At 37.3% G+C, this 22,236-nt stretch overlaps 1 protein-coding gene and 1 pseudogene across 4 annotated transcripts in view; one reads left to right on the forward strand and one right to left on the reverse strand.

Moving 5' to 3' along the window:
- LOC112649444 (protein GUCD1-like) overlaps window positions 1-22,236 on the forward strand; it is a 61,988-nt gene that overhangs the window by 19,111 nt on the left and 20,641 nt on the right. The window lies entirely within an intron of this gene.
- Window positions 12,127-13,469, reverse strand: LOC112649443 (F-box/WD repeat-containing protein 2-like; annotated as a pseudogene).

A 22,236-nucleotide genomic window follows, 5' to 3' on the forward strand; every position in this document is an offset into this window, starting at 1 on the left:
TTTTCCTGTGCCTCCAAAGGAGGGGAGGCACAGAAAAAATAATGTATTTCTTATTTATTTATTTATTTATTTATTTATTTATTTATTTATTTATTATTGTATTTTGTATGTGTTTATGTTGTATTGTACATCAGGCTCTTGAAGTTATCCTTCAGCTAACTGAGGCCATTTTCTTTGCTTTCAATACTTTTTTCTCTGTTTCATTTCTAGTTTTTTCTATCATGGTGTCTTCTAGTTTACTAATCTATTCTTTGGCAATAGCTAATCTGTCATTAACCTATCAAGCATAGTTTTCGTCTCATATAGTGTCATTTTCATTTCAAGACAGTTGATTTGGTTCTTCTTTAAAAAACTCTTGCATATTTTAACTTATTAAAAATCTCTTGCATATTTAAACTTTTGAACATACAGAACACAGTTGCAATAACTTTTTTAATGTCTTTTTCAGTTAATTCTAACATTTGCATCAGTTTCAGGTTGCTTTTAACTGATTATTCTCCTCATATCTTTCTGCCTTTTTGCATGCCTGGTAATATTTCTTTTTAAATTTTTATTTATTTATTTATTTATTTATTTATTTATTTGAGAGAGAAAGCAAGTGCACGAGAGAGAGAGAGAGAGAGAGAGCATGAGAAGATGGAGGGGCAGAGGGAGAGGGAGAAGCTGAAAGCCCAACTCAGGACTTGATCCCAAGACTCCAGCTGGGATCACCACCTGAGCCAAAGGCAAATGCTTAACCAACTGACCTACCCACCTGCTCCATGTGCCTGGTAATCTTTGATTAAAAGTCAGATATTGTGAATTTTACCTTGTTAACTGCTGAATAATTTTTATTCCCATCAATATTCTTAAGCGTTTTTTCTGGGACATGGTGAATTTACTTGGAAACTGTTTTTATCTTTTTGGATCTTACTTTAGGCTTATTTGGGATGGGACCAGAGAATTGTTCAGTCTAGGGTGAATTATTTCCAGTTATTAAGGCAAGATCTTTATGTACACTGTACCTAATGTTTCATGAGTCATGATGTTTTCTTATCTTTTTGGTAGAAGTCAACACTATTTCTTTCCCTGTGTGAGCACCAGGCATCATTATCTCTAATCTTTTAGGACAGTCATTTTTCCAGTGTCAGTTAGTTTCCTTGCATACATTAACTTTCTAGTCCTTGGCTAAATACTAGCAAGGGGTTTTCTGAGGACTCCTGAGTTTTCTCCCCACTCTGGCATTCTGTCCTGTCTAGGTGTTTTGGTCTCCCCACACTCAGCACCATTTCCTCATCTCAGGGAGTCCTGGGTTCTGAATTTGTATATGGTGGTCCAGGGAACATACATTCTAAACCCAGTGGGGGAAGGGGGCAGAACTAAATGATCCCTCTGAAGGGCCACAGGGAGACTTTCAGAGAAGTTCAACCACGGGTTGGTTGGTTAGCAGCACTGTGCCAGTCAGAACTTGGAGAACATTCTAAGGTGACTATGCAAAGTTTGCCCCTTGATCGATATAAAATTGTTACAACAATGATCAACATTCTTTCTCCTTGATTCATAGTCAAACCGAACATGGGCCTTGAATTAGTGTGCCAGAGAGCATGTGAGCAAATTGCCTTTTGATCAACCTATCAAAGAAAACAAAATGTTTCTGACAAAGACAAATCACTCCTGGAACTGAATGCCAGAATTTTGCACTATGAGTTTGATTAGATATGGACTCATATTTATTTCTGTCAGGACTTTTTTCTGAAATCCTGCTGGAAGTTCAAGGGACACCATTCAGTGGACAAAATGTTTGTTTCCCACACGCCTTAATCAAAGAGTATATTAAAATTGTAAAAAGCTTGCACATTGTGTTCTGGTTTGGAGGGTACATGAGTGATTCAGGTGTATTAAATGAATCTGCACAGCCACTCTCCATTGTCAAATAAAGAAGTACATGAAAATTACCCATGGCCTACAGAATGTAATCCAAATAATTGAAATAGTATCCTGAAAGCCTGAGGGTGAATAGAATGGCTGCCTTAAGATATTGAATGGCTGCCATGTGAAAGAGTAAAATTATTCTGTTTGACTTAGGAGACATACAGTTCATATTAATGGTTCAAAATTTTCCTATGTTGATTTTGGTTTATTTGAAGAAAAAAATTTCTACCAAGACTATGCCATCTTGGAAAAAGTTTCTTCACATAATAATTATCATTTCGTTCACTCACAAATACTTTATATTTTCAAAGCATTTTAAAAAATATTTTGTTTACTTATTTGGCAGAGAGAGAGAGAGCCAGGGAGCACAAGTGGGGGGCAGGGGGTGCAGTGGAGGGAGTTGGAGAAGCAGGCTTCCCACTGAGCAGGGAGGCTGACATGGGTCTTGATCTTAGGGTCTTGATCCCTGAGATCACGACCTGAGCCAAAGGCAGACGTTTAACCAACTAAGCCACCAGGCACCCTGATTCTGATTCTTAAAACAATCCAGTGAAGTAGACAAGAGAAATAGTGTCAGTGCCCTGATTGACATCAGCTTGTAAGAACCAATTTTGTGCATCTCTCACCAAGTCTATGTTCAGTGGTGTCATGGCAATAGCTTGAAATTGGCCATAGTAGAAGTATTAGCGCTTTGCAAATCAACAAATGCTACAGAAACGTACCTGTCCCCAACAAATGCTACAAAAACGTATCTTCCAGCCAGCTGTGAAATATTTACTAACACATCATTCGATAAAGATAAATAAGGAGTCTGAGGTTTACATAAGTGAAGTGATTTCTCCAAAGCCTAGTAGCAAATAGGTGAATGAGTAAATGAATCAGCTTTGCCTTGGGACAGAGGTCAGAAAAACCACTGTCTGAGAGCTTACATCCTGTGTTTGCATGGCCTTCAAACTAAGATTGGTTTTACATTTTAAAAGGCATATTTTTCCCTGAGAGGAAAATATGAACAATAATTTCAGCTAGTCTTACTACGGTGCTCTCCTGATATCTATGCTGGTGAGCAGAAAGGTCATGTTCATGCATTGTTATACTTTTACTGTTATAGTGGGCTTTCTCAGAGAAAATAGTAACAAAATTAATGTCTATGAGCTATTTTAAAAGTGAAGCCAGTTTCAGTGTTTCTTTATTCCACATTCTTGCCAGCTTTTGTCGTCTCATGTCTTCTTGGTGATAGCCATTCTAACAGGTGTGAGGTGATGTCTCATTGTGGTTTTGATTTGCATTTTCTCAATGATGAGTGATGTTGAGCACCTTTTCATGTACCTGTCGGTAATCTGTATGTCTTCTCTGGAAAAATTTCTATTCAGTTCCTTTGTCCTTTTTTAAATTGGGTTGTTTGGGGTTTTTTAGCTATTGAGTTGTATGAGTTCCTTATATATTTTGGATGTTACCCCTTTATTGGATATGTGGCTTGCAAATATTGTCTCCCATTATCTAAGTTGTCTCATACACTGTTGGTGAAAATGTTAACTGGTATGGCCACTGTAGGACTCTATGCAGAGGTTCCTCAAGAAATTAAAAAAAGAACTATTTGATCCACCAATCCCATTTCTGTGTATATATCCAAAGGAAATGAAACCATTATCTCAAAGAGATGTCTGTATTCCCAATGTTCACTGCAACCTTATTCATAATAGCCAAGGTATGGAGACAACCTAAGTGTCTGCCAATAGAAAAGTGAATCAAGAAAATGTAACACACACACACACACACACACAATGGAGTGTTTTTTTTTTTTCACAATGGAGTGTTATTCAGCCTTTAAAAAAAAAGAAATCCTGTCATTTGCAACAACATGAATGACCTTGGAGGGCATTATGCTAAATGAAATAAGCCAAACAGAGAAAGACAAATACTGCATGGTATCACTTATATGTGGAATTTTTTAAAAAGTTGAATGCAGTGAAACAATGAACAAAAAAATGATTATCAGGAGTAGGGGAAATAGGGAGACCTTGGTAAAATCATAACAAACTTTCAGTTATAAGATGAATAAGTTCTGAGGATCTAACGTGCAACATCATCACTACAGTTGGTAATACTGTATTGTCTGAGTGTAATTTGTTAAAAGAGTGGAACTTAAATGTACTCACCTCCCTCCAAAAAAGTGAAGCAGTGGATATGTTAATTAACTCGATGAGGGGGATTGTTTCACAATGTATACATATATCAAATCATCAAGGTTTCACACTTTAAATATATTACAATTTTGTCAATTATACTTCAGTAAAGCTGAGGAGGAAAAAAAGAGAAGCCAATTCAGTAGGCACTCCAATTTGCTCACCTAATGATGAGTATAGAAAGGATCTTTGGCCTCAAATGAAATCTTCAAATGACTTAAAATAGCTCACCATTCCAATCCTGCTCTCTGAGACCGATCTGTAAATTACATTACACCAACCTATAATGGATAAAATGTATTTAAAGTAAAGTCATGCTTGTTTGGATAAATGGAAAAAGACTTTTTGAAATGAGAAATGCAATTTTGATTTAATTTGTTGAGGCACTTAATCAATAGATTGTGCAAATTGAAAGAGCACTTTGGCCAAACTTAAAATTCAGATCTTCTAATATTTCCAAGCCCTAGTCTGTATCTTCTTTCGGGTTCTTGAAAATTTTTGCTTTGTTCCCTAGTCTCTAGTTTGGTGGAGCCTATTTCTCCTGTTGTGTTTAGGCATTTAATAGCACAGAGGACAGAACCAATCATTATCTTTCTGCTTCTCTGTCTCTGTTTCTCTCTCTCTCTCTCTCTCTCTCTCTCTCTCACACACACACACACACACACACACACACTTTTTAAAGGAGGTTGGGTTGATCATAAGGCATTAGAAACTCTTTTGCATTTTATCTAAATACACTCCTCCTGCATAATGGTGTCGAAGTAGGTCATTGAGATGATGTGACTGTCTGTTTACCTTAATGCTGAACCAGGGGAACTGGCGGTTGCTCACCTACTTCTCTGTCCTTGGAATATACATTCCACCAATCATTTCACACCAGGAGCCATTTTAAGAATGTAGCCTTGAGACAGTAACGTGATGTTGAGACACTCTGGACTGTGTATATAACTGAACCCAGCTGAGATACATATTATTAATATATAATTGTATAGAGATATAAACTTTTAATATTCTATTGGGCAGATGCAGAGATCTACTTGTCTTGTGGCCATCCAAGACAAGCCCCATATGTAAGTTCCCTTGTATATTAAACCTGTCACCTACCACTCCAGAGTGGTCTCTTTCTCCATAGTACATGCCAATTTCGAATTTCACCTGGGAAACTCCCAAGTTGTGAACCAACAAGTGTTTACTCAGAGATACAATTTCTGTGATCTGCTGAAAAATTATCTTATTTAAATCTGGTTCAGTAGATTAGATAAGGGTACAAAACCAACTCCATAGGATTAGTCTTCTGGATTAGTTGCTATCAAACAAAGCTAATCTAGACAGCAATCATCATGCTTGCTTCAAACCAAGATTATTAAGAAAAACAGGGATATAATACTCATTTCATCCTTTTACTCATTCAAAAATATTTATTCAGGGCTGAATGATACAGATTGAGATAATACTGGAAAAACAGCAGTGAAAAAAAAAAACAGACATGATTTCTGCCCGCATAAGAACTTACCTACTGTGGAAAATAACATCAAGCAAATAACATGTGAGTTGAATGAAAAGCAAAGCAAATGAGCAGTGGGATGCATAGCGGAGTTTTCTCCTTTCTCCAGGTAACCTTGTTAAAAATGAAGATATTCCTGGGAGAGCTGACAACTAATCTACTAATCAGTCATAAATGATTCAATCTTTAAAGCACTAGGATCAGCTGCATTTTCTCCTGAGAGTAGGGATCAGGAGAGAATGAACACATTGTCTTGGAGTCATGAACAACTGAAAATGAAGAAAATATTGTGTATGCTAACTTTTTTTACCAGGGATTGTGGTGACCAGCTCACATGCCAACAGTGCAAGAATCAATAAAATACCAACAAGTGAAGGAAGCTGGCTGCATGTAAGACGATATAGTGTGGGGGGTTGTAGAGAACTGGATCACGCAACTACAGAGCACAGTTGCCATCCAGCTGCCACTACAGGAGTATATATGGTCAATATTTCCAGATCTTTCAACTGTGAGAAAAGTCAGAAGTCTAGATTGCAATGTAAAATCTCCCAATTTTAAAATGTTGGCAGTTAACTCATTACATGTTTAACCATTTTTTAAATTATGGACTAAACAAAATATGTATCTGTAGCCAAGATGTGGCCTGGGAGTCACGACTTCACAATTTCTCTTCTATAAGTGAAAAGATTTGTGAAATGAGAGAGATAAGAAAGGAAAATGGACAGTTTTGAAGAGAGTGAAAAGGATGAAAAATGATGAGTTAGCAATGGTTTAAGACACTTCCCAGGTCACAGAGGAAAATATTAACTGAATGGTTTCTTTGGGCAAAGAGCACCCAGGAAATGGAGTTTTGCTAAAAAAGGTGCTAAATGAAATATTTCTGCCCAGAGTAACTACTATCCTCATTTGTGTGTTTATAGTTTCATTGCTTCTTATTATAGTGGGATTACATGTGTAGATGTGTCAGGAAAACAGGACCATGACACATATTATGAGTGTTATGGACTAAACTGTAAGAAAATAAATTTCTGTTGTGTAAGCCACCCAGTCTGTGTTATTTTGTTATTGTGGCCCTAACAGACTAATCCAATGTCAATACATGGTTTACGGTGGCAATCAGATCTTACATCCACCGGAATCATTAATAAGGGTGGATGGAAGAGAATGTCAGAGAATGTGAGGACATTTGAGAAACAGAACACATGTGGCTGCTAATTCATACCATGAAAGATTTAATGGAGAGTTCTATGGAAACTGTCATCTCTGCAATAGCTGTTCCGTTAGTGGAAACTGCTTCTCTGAGACCATGCCCAAGCCCTTGTTGATGCCCTTGAGCCTGCCACTGATTGGTAAGGCCATTCATCAGAAAGATGAGCTGGCAATGAATGGAACAGAAGAGCAGGACAAGATAGGGTCCTCTAAGCTTCTTTGTCTATCACTATAACTCCCTTCCACAAAGTTCCTAATGTATTAGCTTCTGTTTCACTTCTGCTCTCCAAATGGCCAACTCAAATGAAGAGTTATATAGGGAGGAGGAATCTTGAAAACATAGCTCCCACTTTTAATTGGGAAGAATAGTGCCATGTGGATGACACACCTCCATGCACAGAACAGATCATTAACAAGAAAGCTACTATTTACCTTTGAACTTATAAACAGTAGCATACTATATGTACTCGTCTATGACTTGGTCTTTTCAACCAACATTATGAATCTGAAATCAACCATTTATGAATGCTGCCAGAGTTGCTTTCTTTTTTATTCATATAGAATATACCATTATTTATCCATTCTCCTGCTGATGTGCATTTGGGCTCCTCCTTGTCCATGTCATATGGCACTCATGTGTAAGAAGTTTTCTAAAGGTGTATGTATAAAAGTAGGATTCCTAGATATGTGAATTTTTGAATTTTTCAGATAATGTCAAATTATTTTCCAAAGTAGTTTCCCAAATTTGAATCCCAACGGTAGTATGTAAGAGTTCCTATTACTTCATATTTTGGAAAACAATTGGAATGTGCAGGCTTTTTATTTTTGTAGTTTGGAAGGTATAAAACTGTATTTCATGTGCCTTTAACTCTCAATTCCTTGAACACTAATGAAAACTAGCAAATATTACTGTAATTTTTGAGCTTCATTTTATGTGAAATTCTATTCATAGAGTTAGTCCATTTTGTGTTGAGTCATTTGTGGTTTTCTATGTTTAATCATAGGGGTTATTTATTATATCAGTAGTTTGGCAATTATATGCACTGTTGTAAATATCTTCATTTAATTTTTGACTTGTCTTTATATAGTGTTTTTGATGAACAGACTATCTTAATTTTAACATAATCAAATGCATCTGTCTTTTCCTTTATAGAATTTGTATTTTGTAGATTTATAAAGAAATCCATTCTTACCTGAGATCTTAAAGATATTCTTCCATACATTCTTCTAAGAAAGTTTTGATTTTCACATTTAAGCATTTAATCTACTGTGAATTTATTGTTGTGTGTGTGTGGTGTATGGTTTTTGTATTTCAATTGAATATACCTTTATATTTTGTATCTAAAATGGATAAACCTTTCTCTCTAAACATTTCTCTCAGCACTATTTCATCACTTACTGAATGGTCATTCCCTTTCCTTTTACTTGCAATGGCACCCTTGTCATGTATCTATCTATCGTCCAATTATCATCTATCTTCTTCCTCCTTTCCTCCCTCCCTCCCAGACTGCCTTCCTCCTTCATTTCCCTCCTTCCTTCTTTTCCATTATGATCCACTGATCTACTTATGTAGCCCTGATCCAGCACCATATCATCTCAATTTCTGTATTTTATATAAACTTTCTAGATAGAGCAATATTTTCATTTTACTTCTTCAGCAGTGTCTTCGCTTCTAGCTTTGCCACATGAATTCCAAGATCATGTTATCATGTCTAAGAAAAACACTGCCATTACTTGCATTGGAATGCATTGAATCTATAGATGAATATTGGAAGAAGTGACATTTTGCATTGGTTTTCCTATACAAGAACAAAATTAATTTTACCATCTACTTATGTCATCTTTAGTTATTTTTCAATACAGTTTTATAACTGCCACCATAATGTTCTTAGATATCTTTTATTACTTCAACTATAAGTGCCATATATTATGATTTTTAAAAATCTTTATTGAAATATAATTCACATACTATGCAATTCACTCATATAAAGTGTACAGTTCAGAGCACCTGGCTGGCTCAGTCAGTAAAGCATGCAGCTCTTGATCTTGGAGTTGTAAGTTCTAACCCCACGTTGAGTGTAGAGATTAATGAAAAATAAAATCTTAAAAAAAGTGTACAATTCAATGGTTTTTACTATAGGCACAGAATTGTGTCACCATTGCCACAATCAATTTTAGAACACTTTTATGGGGATCCCTGGGTGGTGCAGCGGGTTAGCGCCTGCCTTTGGCCCAGGGCACGATCCTGGAGACCCGGGATCGAGTCCCACGTCCGGCTCCTGGTGCATGGAGCCTGCTTCTCCTTCTGCCTATGTCTCTGCCTCTCTCTCTCTCTGTGTGACTATCATAAATAAATGAAATTAAAAAAAAGAACACTTTTATTTACCCAACCAAAAAATCCCAGTTCTGTTAGTCTTCAACTTCTAACCTTTTCCATCTGTCTCTGAGGCCTAAGCAGTGACCGATATACTTTATATCTCCTTAGGTTTGCCTCCTCTGGACATTTTATGTAAATGGCATCAGACAATCTGTGGGCTTTTGAGTCTGGTTCTTTTCATTAGCACAACTGTCTCTGTGAGTCCATGCCTTCAGTTGCTCTGGGCATATTCCTAGAAGGGGACTTGTTACATCATGAGGTAATTCTATGTTTGTTTTTCTGAAGGGCCACCATGCTGTTTTCCACAGTGACTGCACTAGTTTACATTTCACCAAACAATTGCAAGCTTTCTAATTTCTCCACATCCTTGCCAACATGTTATTATTTTTTTCAATAACTGCCATCTGTGATGGTTAATTTTATGTGTCAACTTGTCTAGGCCACAGACAGATATCTGGTCAAAAATTATTCTTTTTTTTTTTAAATGTACCACTTTATTATTTTTTTTAATGATAGAGAGAGAGAGAGAGAGAGAGAGAGAGAGGCAGAGACATAGGCAGAGGGAGAAGCAGGCTCTACGCACCGGGAGCCCGATGTGGGATTCGATCCCGGGTCTCCAGGATCGCGCCCTGGGCCAAAGGCAGGCGCCAAACCGCTGCGCCACCCAGGGATCCCAAAAATTATTCTTTTTTAAAAAAGATTTATTTATGTATTCATTGGAAACACAAAGAGAGACAGAGACACAGGCAAAGGGAGAAGCAGACTCCCTGCAGGGAGCTGGATGCGGGACTCAATCTTGGGACTGCTGGATCATGCCCTGAGCCGAAGGCAGATGCCCAACTGCTGAGCCACCCAGGCATCCCTCAAACATTATTCTTTATGTTTCTTTGGAGGTCTGTTTTTAGATGTTATTAAAATTTAAACCAGTAGACAATGAATAAATTAGATTACCCATCATGATGTGGGTGGGCCTCATCTAATCACTGGAAGATCTTAATGGAAACAGACTGATCTCCTTTCAAGAAGAGGGAACTCTGCAGCAGAATGCCTTTGGATCCCAACCACAGTATCAACTCTTCCCTGGATCTCCATTCTGCTGGCCCACCTTGAAATTTGTGAACTCGCCAGTCTCCACAATCTTGTGAGCCAATGCCTTTAAATCAACCACACAATCACACCTGTACATCCTATTGGTCCTGTTTTCGTAGAGAACTCTGACAGAAACACCATCCTAATTAGTAGGCAATGGTTTTCATTTGCATTTCCCTAATTATTTGTGATATTGATGATACATCCGATTATATAAACTTTATTGGAGTATGATTTACATAACATAAAATATACACGTTATATGCAAACATTCATGAGTTTTGACAAATGTATATATCTGCATAACTGCTGTTATACTCAATACAGAAAACATTTCCATCACTCCAACAGTTTCCCCTTAAATCTTTTCAATCAATTCCCCCAACAATCCTGGCCCCAGAGTCACTATAGATTCATTTGACTTCTTCTAAAATTTCATATAAAGTGAATCATACTTCATATATAGCTATTTTCTTTTTTTTTTGAGTGAGTAATTTTGATTTTTTATTTGTTCTGATGAGATGGGTATTCTTTGGATTTTATTTTATTTTATTTTTTAATTATAAATTTATTTTTTATTGGTGTTCAATTTGCCAACATACAGAATAACACTCAGTGCTCATCCCGTCAAGTGCCCCCCTCAGTGCCCGCCACCCAGTCACCCCAGCATAACATTTCTAAGATACATCTATTTAATTAAATGCATCAGTAGTTCCTTCCTTTTTATCACTTAGTATTATTCCTTTGGACAGATACAACTCAATTTTCTTTTTAAGATTTTAGCTATTTATTCATGAGAGACACAGAGAAGATGGACAGAGACATAGGCAGAGGGAGAAGTAGGCTGTGAGGAGCCTGATGGGGACTCGATCCCAGGATCCAGGATCATGACCTGAGCTGAAGGCAGATGTTCAACCACTGAGCCACCCAGGGGCCCCCACCTCAATTTGTTTACACATTCATAATTTGGTGAGAAAAGTTTGGATTTTTTCTCCAATTTTTGGAAATTATTAATAAGGCTGCTATGAAATTATATCACAGTGTAGTTGATTTCTATTTAATTTTTAATTTTTTATTTAAATTCACTGTGCCAACATATTACATCCAGTGTTCATCTCATCACATGCACTCCTTAGTTCCTATCACCCAGTTACCCCATCCCCACACCCACGTCTCCTTCTGCAACCCTTTGTTTGTTTCCTAAAGTTAGGAGTCTCTCATGGTTTGTCTTAAAACATGGCAAACATATCAGGAGTAAAAGAGCTATGAAGCTCCAGCTCCTCATTACCCTCCCATGGAAATATTAAAACACAAACAGAAAATGGCTGAACGTATGTTTTGTGAGAAGATATGTATTCTTTAAACTTAGATATATGCCTAGGATTGTAACTGTGGGGTTGTATGTTAAATATATGTTTTACTTTATAAGAAATAGCTAAAATGGCATCCAAACTGGTAGTAGCATTTTATTAAAAAAATTTTTTAAAGATGGGTATGTTTTACAGGCAACCAATGAGCAGATTAATGAACCATATAACTCTCTTTACTTTAAACTAAAATTTGAGAAATATGACCCAAAATGCATCCTTCTATACTGAACAACATAGCTAAGTACAAATGAAGTCAATGGTGTACCCCATTAGCGTCCTAGGCTGTATACCAATAAAACAAGCCTTCCTTGGCCCTGAACCCCTGCCCTGGGGCAAATGCAGGTAAATGATTGTGCATTGTGTGATGATACTGTTAGGCGAGAACTTTGGTTCATGCAGTTGACTAACTGCCATCGAGGGGGCACTGAAAACCCACACCCTTAGCACCTAAGTCAGTCAGCGATGGTAAGCTTGTGGCATCAGTCATGCCACAACACCACAACACCAGGTAATGGTGTGGTCAGGCATGCTGGTGGCAAAAACCAAGCCCATATCATTGTGCCCATCCAATCCATCGAGCCAGGATGCTTCACCCGCGGGAAGCTTGAGCTTATCCTTGATTTCTGCTACTCTGGCAGAGGCCAGCAGAGAATTGGGCTCTCTGTTTGCAAGTCCACGATATACAGGGAATGGTTGTCAAACAGCAGGGCAAAGATATCTTTAAAGCCAAGCAAGGCCAAGTTTGCTACCTCAGGAGTCTTGATGACCCTGCGAATATCACAACTGGCAAAGCCTCATGGGTAGAGATGCAGTGCCAAACTACAATGTATCTGCCATCAAACTGAAATCCTGGCTGCAGGCAGATACTTCTGTCCTCAGAGACAGACAACATCTTTAAGCACTTACAATTGATTTCTCTCCCAGTTGGCCAAATCTTGATCTCATATTTGTCCACACGTGGGGGTATGTAGTCTCCAGGGCTGTGCAAAAAAGACTTCGCACTTTTGCAAAACCACCTTGGTGACCCATTCCATGCGCCATTGAGTGTTTTCAGGCTTGTCCCAGGAGACAAAGCTCTTATTTCCACAGTGAAATCTTCAGATCCATTCACCAAGGTATCTAGTTCATCATTGTAGTCAATGTTAAATACCGCCTCTGTGTGCCCCCAGAAGTGCTAGGTGCTGGCTCCAGAACTCCATTCCCAACAGGCCACAGTGTTGTCAAAGGAGTCTGTCACAAGCTTCTGCTCATCAAACCTCACTGCTGCACCACTGTGGGTCTGAATGTCATAAATGCACTCCCCTGTGCTCACATACCACAGTTTTGCAGACAAGTCATCTGACCGTGTGCAGAGAAATGCATCTTTGTAGTAGAGCACATACGCTCTGGCACTGTGTCCAATTAATGATGAGGTCTCAAAGGCTTCAAGGTCCTCCAGTTGCCTCTTTCTCAAATAGGCCTTCAAAGCTTCTACCAGTGCAAGGCATTCTGAACAGAATCATCTATGTACCAGCTCAAATTTTTACATGTGGTTTGTGACACCTCTGTATGGGCACTTATCACCTTCTTCCACTGTTTAGACATGAGGCAGCATGTGAGTCAAGCCCGAGGATTGAGCCATTTTAACAAATAAAAATGGAGCTCCTGGGGGAGGAGTTTGAAAAAGTCTCCAAGTTATTGGAGAGATGCCTGAGCTGGACTGCCCCACTCAGACTAATCGGGTGATCCAGAGTTTAATTTTTCTGCCAGTCCCTTAGAGAAAGACATGTAACAGAAATGTTACCAAGCCATGCCTCCAAGTCCCTTCTCTCCATGAAGTTATAGAAAAATTGACCTGAGCAAGTGCCCCAAGGGCCAGGGACCTCGTGCCAGGCTCACACCAAGTAGGTGAGTTGGGCTGCCAGAGCCTCCAGTAGCAGGTCTGCTGGGCATCCCTGGCACCTGCAGGTAGTAAAAGAAAGACAAAGGACTCTGGCACCAGTGGCAACATTTTTAACTTCCACCAGCAATGTACAAGAGTTCTTAATAAAGAATTGTAGAGGCACCTGGGTGGCTCAGTTGGTTAAATGTCTGCCTTCGATTCAGGTCATGATCTTGGGGTCCTGAGATGGAGTTCTGAGTTGGGCTCCCTGCTCAGTGGGAAGTCTGCTTCTCCCTCTAACCTCTGCCCCTCCCCCTGTTTGTGCTCTCTTTTCCTCTCAAAAAATGAATAAAGCCTTTAAAAAAAGAATCTTTATATTTTGGCTAAAATGTTCTTTTAAAGATATATGTATTCAAGTATATCTTCCTATTCATTTTTAATATGAAAAAATAAGCTTTATTAATCTGCCTTGCAATATATAAAATTAGTATGCTTGTATAAAAATATGCTCATGAAAGAAAAACAAAACTTTTGGGGGCCTTATTTTTTTTTTTTTTTTTTTTTTTTTTTTTTTTTTTTTTTTTTTTAATTTTTTTTTTGGGCCTTATTATTTTTTTCCTATTCAGTGGCTTAGCTTTTCACTTTCTTTATGGCACCTTTAAGTATATAAAAGTATGATTTTCAGAATGTCAAATTTGTTAACTTTTTTCTTTTATAGTTCATGCATTTTGTGACCCATTTTTGCCTGTGCCAAGAAAATCTTTTTGTTTGACTAAGGCTAGATAAAAATCGATCCAAAAAATTGTTGGATTACATATTCTGTGGGACAGGAATTAACACTGGGCTTAGTAGAAATGCCTTGTCTTACTGGGGCCCCAGTGATGTCTGGGACCCCAGTTGGAAGACCCAATACCTGAGAATTATAATCCTTTGAAGACACTTATACTAATGTGTAAGTTAATGCCAACTCTCCATTGGGACCTTAGTTTGTATTATCAGTTGGTAATCCTACATATGGCATCTCCATGTGACCTAGAGTTCCTCAGAACATGGTGTCTGGGCAACTATCTCAAGAAAAAGGAAGAACATATATAAACTATATCCATTTTATGACCTACCCCGAAATCACACAACATTATTTCTACTACACTGTGTTGGTCAGAGAAGTTACAATTCCCTACCCAGATTCAACTGGGAGAGAACAGAAACCTCAAAGACTTAAAGACTTTTAAGGAGGAGAGGAGAGGAGAGGAGAGGAGGGAGGGAGGGAGGAGGGAGGGAGGGACATCAGAGGGAGGAGACATCACTCACATTGTAATATACATGTGACATATATTTGCCATGGATCTGCCATTTACCACAATCTGTCCACTGATCAAAATAATTCACATTTCTCTTACATACAAAATTCACATGTGCCTCTTACAGAACCCCCAGACTCTCATCCCATTAAGTAACAGGTTCAAACTCAAGACCCAATTTCCCACCTAGATCTGTCCTATGTTGGATGAGGCTGCTCAGCTGTCATACCTAATCAACATATACATGTTGTCAAGTATAGCTCCTCTTGATTTGAAAATCTTGTGAATTAAAGAGATGTTATCTGTCACTCACACCCACACACAAACATACAAACGCCAACACGAAATGTTTGACAGCCACAGATTTTCCTTTGCAAAAGGAGGAAAGCATGAGGCATGTTGGAGTCACTGGTCCACAGCAATTTAGGAATCCAGTCAGGTGCATGTTGCTAGTTCTTCGGTTAGGGCTCAGTCCTCCTACTGCCCGGTCATATTTCTTCATTACAGCATCAGGAGGGGTGGTTGTGTTGGGAGCGGCCCTAGGTAAAAACACCATGGATTTCAACTGTTCTTACTAAGTACAGCAAACTTTCTTGAACACTTCTTACATTGTTTAATGCCTTTGACAAATTTCCAGAGTCTTTAAATTGTAGTTGTTTTTTTTTTTAATAATTTTGTCCATTTTTATTACTGCTTTTCCAGGACAGTAATGACCAAGATGGTCATTCAACATACTGGAAGTCCCTTCCACCTCCGCTTTCTTCATCTTCATTTTTGAAAAAAAAAAAAAAAAACTTTCACTGAGTAAGGAATTTGTGCTCCACCGTGTTCTAGCTCATATTTTCAATAAGAAATCTATCATCATTCTTATCTCTGTTCTGGTGCATATAATAAGCATGTTCTCTCCTCTAAATGCTTTAAAGATTTTCTCTTTATTGATGTGTTTACATGATTTGATTTCAGCGTAACTTAAGGTCACTTTCTTCATGTGTCTTATGTTTAGAGTTCATTCAGTTTCCTGAAACTGTAAGTTGAATATTTTCATCAACGTTGGAGTCATTGACTCAAATATTCTTTCTGTTCCCCCACTTTCTCCTCTCCTTCAGGAACTCGAATTCCACATATATTGGCAGTTTGGATTTTTTTTATTGTGCATGTATGCCCTATTTATTTTTCCCCTCTGCTTCATTTCAGATAGTTTCTATTACAACACTTGCATTCACTAATCCTTTATTTTGCACTGTCTGCTCTGCTGTTAATAACATTCCGTGTATTTTTTTTATCTTAGACGTTGGGATTTTTTTCTCTAGGAATTTTATTTGGATCTATTTATATTTTCCATGTCTCTATGTAATATATTCAATTTTTCTGTAACTTCTTAAAATATGGAAATTATACCAATAACTATTTTCATGTCTTTGTCTACCTAATGTATAATATCAACTTGGAGTCGTATATGACTGATAAATGTTTTTCATTGTTAAGTTTCTATGTTCCTTATTTATTGCATGCCTTGTTAATTTTGGCTGGATAACAGCCATTGTGAATTTCATCTTGTTTGGTGATGGATATGCCGGCATTCCTAAAAATGTTCTTAAGCTTCATTCTGGGACATATTTAAATTACATGGAAAAAGTTTTATACCTTTGGGTATTATTTTTATTGTTGTTAGGTGACACGAAAGCAGTGTTTAGTCTAGTCTTACTTATTTTTTCCCGTTCCTGAGTTAAAAACAAAAATGAAAACAAACAAAAAACTTCTGAGAATCTACTCGATGCTCTTAATTATGAGATTGTTCACTCTGGATAGTGGGAATGGGCTTTATGCCTAGCCTTGTATAAGCTCTGAAGATTGTTCTCTGTAATTCTTTTATTATGATTCTTTCTGCAACCTCACACATATGTAATGATCAATATTTAACTAAGTACTCTAGGAGAGGGGTACCTGGGTGGCTCAGTCTGTTAAGTGTCTGCCTTTGGATCAGGTTGTGATCCCAGGGTTCTGGGATTGAGCCCTGAGTTGGGCTTCCTGTTCAGCAGGGAGTCTGCTTCTCCCTCTCCCTCTGTTCCTCCCTGCCTGCTCATGCTTTCTCTCTCTTCTCAAGTAAATATTAAAAATCTTTAAACAAAATACTCCGGGAGATTGCTTTGCAGATATGGACTTCTTTGTGCAGTACTCCCTTCCCTACTTGTCCCTATGAATTCTAGCTGCCTTGACCTCCCCAGACTCCCAGCTCCATCTCTTCAACTCAGGGAGACTGCTGTATTCCACTAGAGTCGCCCATTCTATTCTCTGTGGCCTGGGGATTTGCTCTAGGCACTACTTGGGCAATATTAGGGAACAGATTATTTCTTCTCTGATTCTTGGAGATCAATGGCCATAATTACCCAGTGTCCAGTATTTGAAGGATCAATTTTAATATACTTGCATGGTTTATTTGTTGTTTCAGATGGTAAGTCAATGATAAATGTAACTACTGTATTCACCCAAATATTATTCATGTTTATTGCTTGAGATTCTTTCATATAATTTTAAATCATCACTGATATAATTTTGCCTTCAATCTGAAGAACCTCCTTTAACTAGTTTTTGTAATCCATGACCACTGACACTGAATTATCACAGCTTTTGTTTGACTAATCTTGTGTTTTCATTGTGCCTTCTAACATTTTTTTGTTGTTTCTTTCAGCACTTACTGAGTTTCACTGTCTTCCGGTATACATTTCTTTTCTGATCCTATACCTGCCATCTTTTAAAAAGAATCTTTTCTTGGGGTACGTGGATGGCGCAGTTCGTTGAACATCTGACTCTTGGTTTTGGTTTAGGTTGTGATCTTAAGGTAATGAGATGGAGCCCCACATGGAGCTCTGCACTCAGTGGGGCATCTGCTTGAGATTTTTCTTTCTCCTTCTGCTTCTTCCCTTCCTGCTTATACTATCTCTCTCTCTCTCTAAAATAAACTAATTTTTTAAAAATAATTCTTTCTCTTTGTGTATTTATCCTTCTTTTGGTTGATTGAATGACTTTTTTCCTTGTTACTGGTTTTCAGTTATTTGATCATGATGTGCTTTGGTGGTGTTTTTTTTTTTCCTGCTTGAAGTTTGCTGAGATTCTTGGATCTGTATTAATACTTCTTTTCAAACCTGGAAAACTTCAGCCATTATTTTCTAAATTTTTTGCCCTTGTTCACTTCTGATATTACAGTCATACATATGTTAACCAGATTCCCTGATGGTCTGCCAAATTTATTCATTATTTTCTAACATGGTAGCTCAGTTTGGATAGTTTCTGTTTCTGTATCTTAAAGAGTCTATCCTTTATTCTCCAGTATTTAACTCACTGATTTTCTCATCCAGTAAGATTTTCATTCTCAATAATATATTGCTCACCACTAGAATATTCATTTGGCTCTTTTTGCAGCCCTGGTTTCTCTCCTTATTTTCCTGTGTTTCTGGAATTCCTTGGGCATCTTTACAACAGCTGTTTAAAATGTTTGTCTGCAAATTCTACCATCTTTCTAATTTCTGGGTCGGTTCCTATTGACTTATTTTCCTTCAAGCTATAGGTCACATTTTCCTGCCTCTTTGCATGTCTATTAATAGGAATTGGATGCTTCAAGAGTGTGAAGTTTATGCTGCCAAATAGTGGAAATTTGTTATCTTGCTTTAGCCAGTATTGGATTGTGTTATGATTGGCATTAAGTGTACTTTTGGATCAGCCTGATTCTTTTGAAGCCAGTTTTAGGCTTTGTGGCATGAGTTTGGGGTGGCACTTCTCTAGGGCTTGCATAGTCCTGTCTCTAAGGTATGACACCAGTGGGATCTCAACTGAATTATTTAGATGCATGGCAAATTTCACACTAGCTGCTTAGAATCAGACTATTTTGCTGCCCTGGGAAATCTCTGAGAATTGTTGTCTCAGAGCTATTTTATTTTGATTTCACCACGGATTTTCACCTTCTTCATGGGTGTCAGTATTGTGCAACAGACTCGGGGAATCACCTACAAATACTCTAGAACACTTTCTTTGAATAGATCCCTTTTGTTCACAAATGTCAAGTGCCTCAGCCTTCCCAAATGCCAATATCTATCTTCTTAAATCAGTGAAATGTCTATTCTGTGCTTAGCTTTCCACTCCTTGTGCTTTTGGTCCAGAGAGTGTCTCCAGGAAGAGAGACAAAATGATCAGAAAGCTCATCTCATTATTTTCACTCCTCCCCAGGGTAAAAGTCATTCCCTTTCTATTGTCTAATGTTTGTAAACAGTTGTTAAAAATACTTTCCAGCTTTCTAGTTGTTTTAGAAGAACTAGTACCTTTTACATTTATTCCATCAAAAAAACCCACATTTATTCCATCATACTAGAAGCAGAAAATGGAAACTGACTTGTAAAAAATTTCTCTTATAAGTTGTTTGATATTGAATTGTACTTTCTAGTTTTTTGATACTGGTATATAGAAATGAACTTCAATGTTTTACATCCAGTAGCCTTACTTTTCTAAGCACGTTCTGATACTTTATCTGTGGTTACTTTTTTAGTTTTTGATATAGCCCATTTTATCATGTATAAATAATAACTTTTTGTTTCAAGCTTTCCAAAACTTACACTTTGTGCTTCTTTTCATTGTTTCCTACACTGCAAGGACTTCTGGCCCATGAAAAATACAAATACTGATAGTGAGCTATACTATCTTGTTCCTGATTTTAAAGTAAACACTACCACCGTTTTTGCCATAATGTCTGATATGCTGTATAAAGTTCTCTTAAATACTCTATACTGCATTGAGGAAGTTCCCTTCTATCCCTTTGTGTGTCTCAGGTGTGAGTCATATGGCATTTCAGATTACCAGGGGTCAGAAACAAGCTCAAGACCAATTGCTTAGCAAGTAAAGGCTGTAGTACAAACTCCTAATTATACTTAAATTAACCAAGACAAGACAAGTAAAAAAAAAAATCAATGAATCAATATCAATGTCCCCAACAGCAGTGTTCTGAAGTCATCAATTGTCTTGAGCCTGATACTAAATTTATTTCCCAATGGAGGTGTTTAGGTATCCCCAGTTTAGGTCATAAGTAGTATCAGAGTAAAGGTGTCCCTAAACTACAGAGGCAGTCATTGTTGGCTCAGAGAGCAGTGCTTGTGAGCTACGATATAATCAAACACAGTCTTTACATTTTAGATGGCTAAAGACAAGAAGTGCAATTATCAACTTTATTTGCCAGCTGACCAAACTGAACTATTGAGATAATGCTAGAAAAAAGATACCATTCATTCTTCCTTCAGAAAATGTTTGCTCTGTCAGAAAATATGCTAGAAATGGAGAAATCACAAGAGAATTAAATTCACATAGTCTCTGTCTTTCCTCACAGAGCCTGAAGTCTAATGGACTCATGGCTGTTTTAGGTCTATAGTTTTTCTTTAGAGCTGCTCCATTTCTGTTTTGTGACACTTTCTTCCCATTCACATGCCCATTCAGATGGTGCAATGCCTGCCTGCCCAGATATTGGACTGCCCCTCTTTCTACTTTCTACTCACAAAATAAATGTGTGCTATAATCTGTTCACAGAGGTTCCCCAAATTCCTCTGTTCACAGATCACTTAGTGTCTCAATAATTATGTTCACTTTCCACCCCCACCAGACCAAAAGATCTCAATTTCAAACAAATTAGTAGTTAATTTCAAACAATTTGGTAAGTGGTATTTTTTGCAGTTTGTTTCTAATTTCAGTGTAGTTAATATACAGTGTTATACTCATTTCAGGTGTGCAGTATAATGATTCAAAAATCCCCTAAATTACTCAGTGTTCATGAAGATAAGTGTACTCTTAATCGCTTTCACCCATTTCACCCATCCCCCCATCCACCTCCCCTATGGTGGCCATCAGTTTGTTCTCTATAGGTAAGAGTCTTTTTTGGTTTGTCTCTTTTTTATTTTATTTGCTTTTTTTTTCTTAAAATTCCACAGCTGAGTGAAATCGTATGTTTGCCTTTCTTTGACTGAACTATTTCACTTAGCACCATACTCTCTAGATCTATCCATGTCATGGGAAATGGCAAGATTTCATTCTTTTTTTATGGCTGAGGAATATTTCATCATATATTATATATATATATATATATATATATATATATATATATATATACACACACTATACATATATATGTGTGTATACATATATATACTCCATTACATATATATGATATATATCACATCTTCTTTTTCTATTCATCTACTGATAGACTCTATAATTTGGCTATTGTAAGTAATGCCACAATAAACAGAGGAATGCATTTCTTTTCAAATTAGTGTTTTCATATTCCTTGGTTAAATACCAAGTAGTACTGGTATTTAGTAGTGGAACTACTGGATCATATGGTAATTCTATTTTTAATTTTTTGAGGAACTCCCTACTGTTTTCCACAGTGGCTGCACCAGTTTGAATTCCCACCAACAGTGCATGAGGGTTCCTTTTACTCTACATCCTTGCCAAAACTCATTGTGGTTTTTATTTTAGTCATTCTGTCAAGTGTAAGATGATATCTTATTGTTGTTTTGATTTGCATTTCCCTGATGATGAGTGATGTTGAGCATCTTTTTATGTGTTTGTTTGCCATATGTTCGTCTTCTTTAGAGAAATGTCTGTTCCTGTCTTCTGTCCATTTTTAAATTTTAAATAGATTGTTTTTTGGTGTTGAGTTGTACAAGTTCTTTATATATTTTGGGTACTAACCCTTTATTGGGTATGTCATTTGAGAATATCTTCTCCCATTCAGTAGGTTGTCTTTTAGTTGTGTTGATTATTTCCTTGCTGTGCAAAGCATTTTATTTTGATGTAGTCCCAGTAGTTTATTTCTGCTTTTATTTCCCTTGCCTCAGGAGACATATCTAGAAAAATGTCACTATGGCAGATGTCAGAGAAATTACTTCTGGTCTCACCTTTCCAGTCAGAGAGTCCCCTTTACCATTTCTTGTAGTGCTGGTTTAGTGGTGATGAATTCCTTTAACTTTTATTTGTTTAGGAAACTATATGTCTCTTTCTTTTCTTAAAGCTAGCCTTTTAGATAGAGTATTCTTGGCTGCAGTTTTTTTCTTTGAGCACTTTGAATATATCATGTCATTCCCTTCAGGCCTGCAAAATGTCTGCTAAAAAATTAGCTTAAGGTATTTGCCTTGTATGTAACAGTTTTCTTTTCTCTTAGTGCTCTTAAAACTCTCTCATCATACTACTATTTGCCATTTAAATTATTATGTGTATTGTTGTGGACCTCTTTGGGCTGATTTTGAAGGCTGTCTGTACCTCCTGCATCTGGATTTCTGTTTCTTTCGCCAGATTTAGGAAGTTTTCAGCTATTGTTTCTTTAATAAATTTTCTCTCTCTCCTCCTTCTGAGAACTCTATAAGGCAAATGTTTTTATGCATGATGTTCTGGCTA

This window comes from Canis lupus, chromosome X (assembly GCF_003254725.2).
Source record: "Canis lupus dingo isolate Sandy chromosome X, ASM325472v2, whole genome shotgun sequence".
Lineage (NCBI taxonomy): Eukaryota > Metazoa > Chordata > Mammalia > Carnivora > Canidae > Canis > Canis lupus.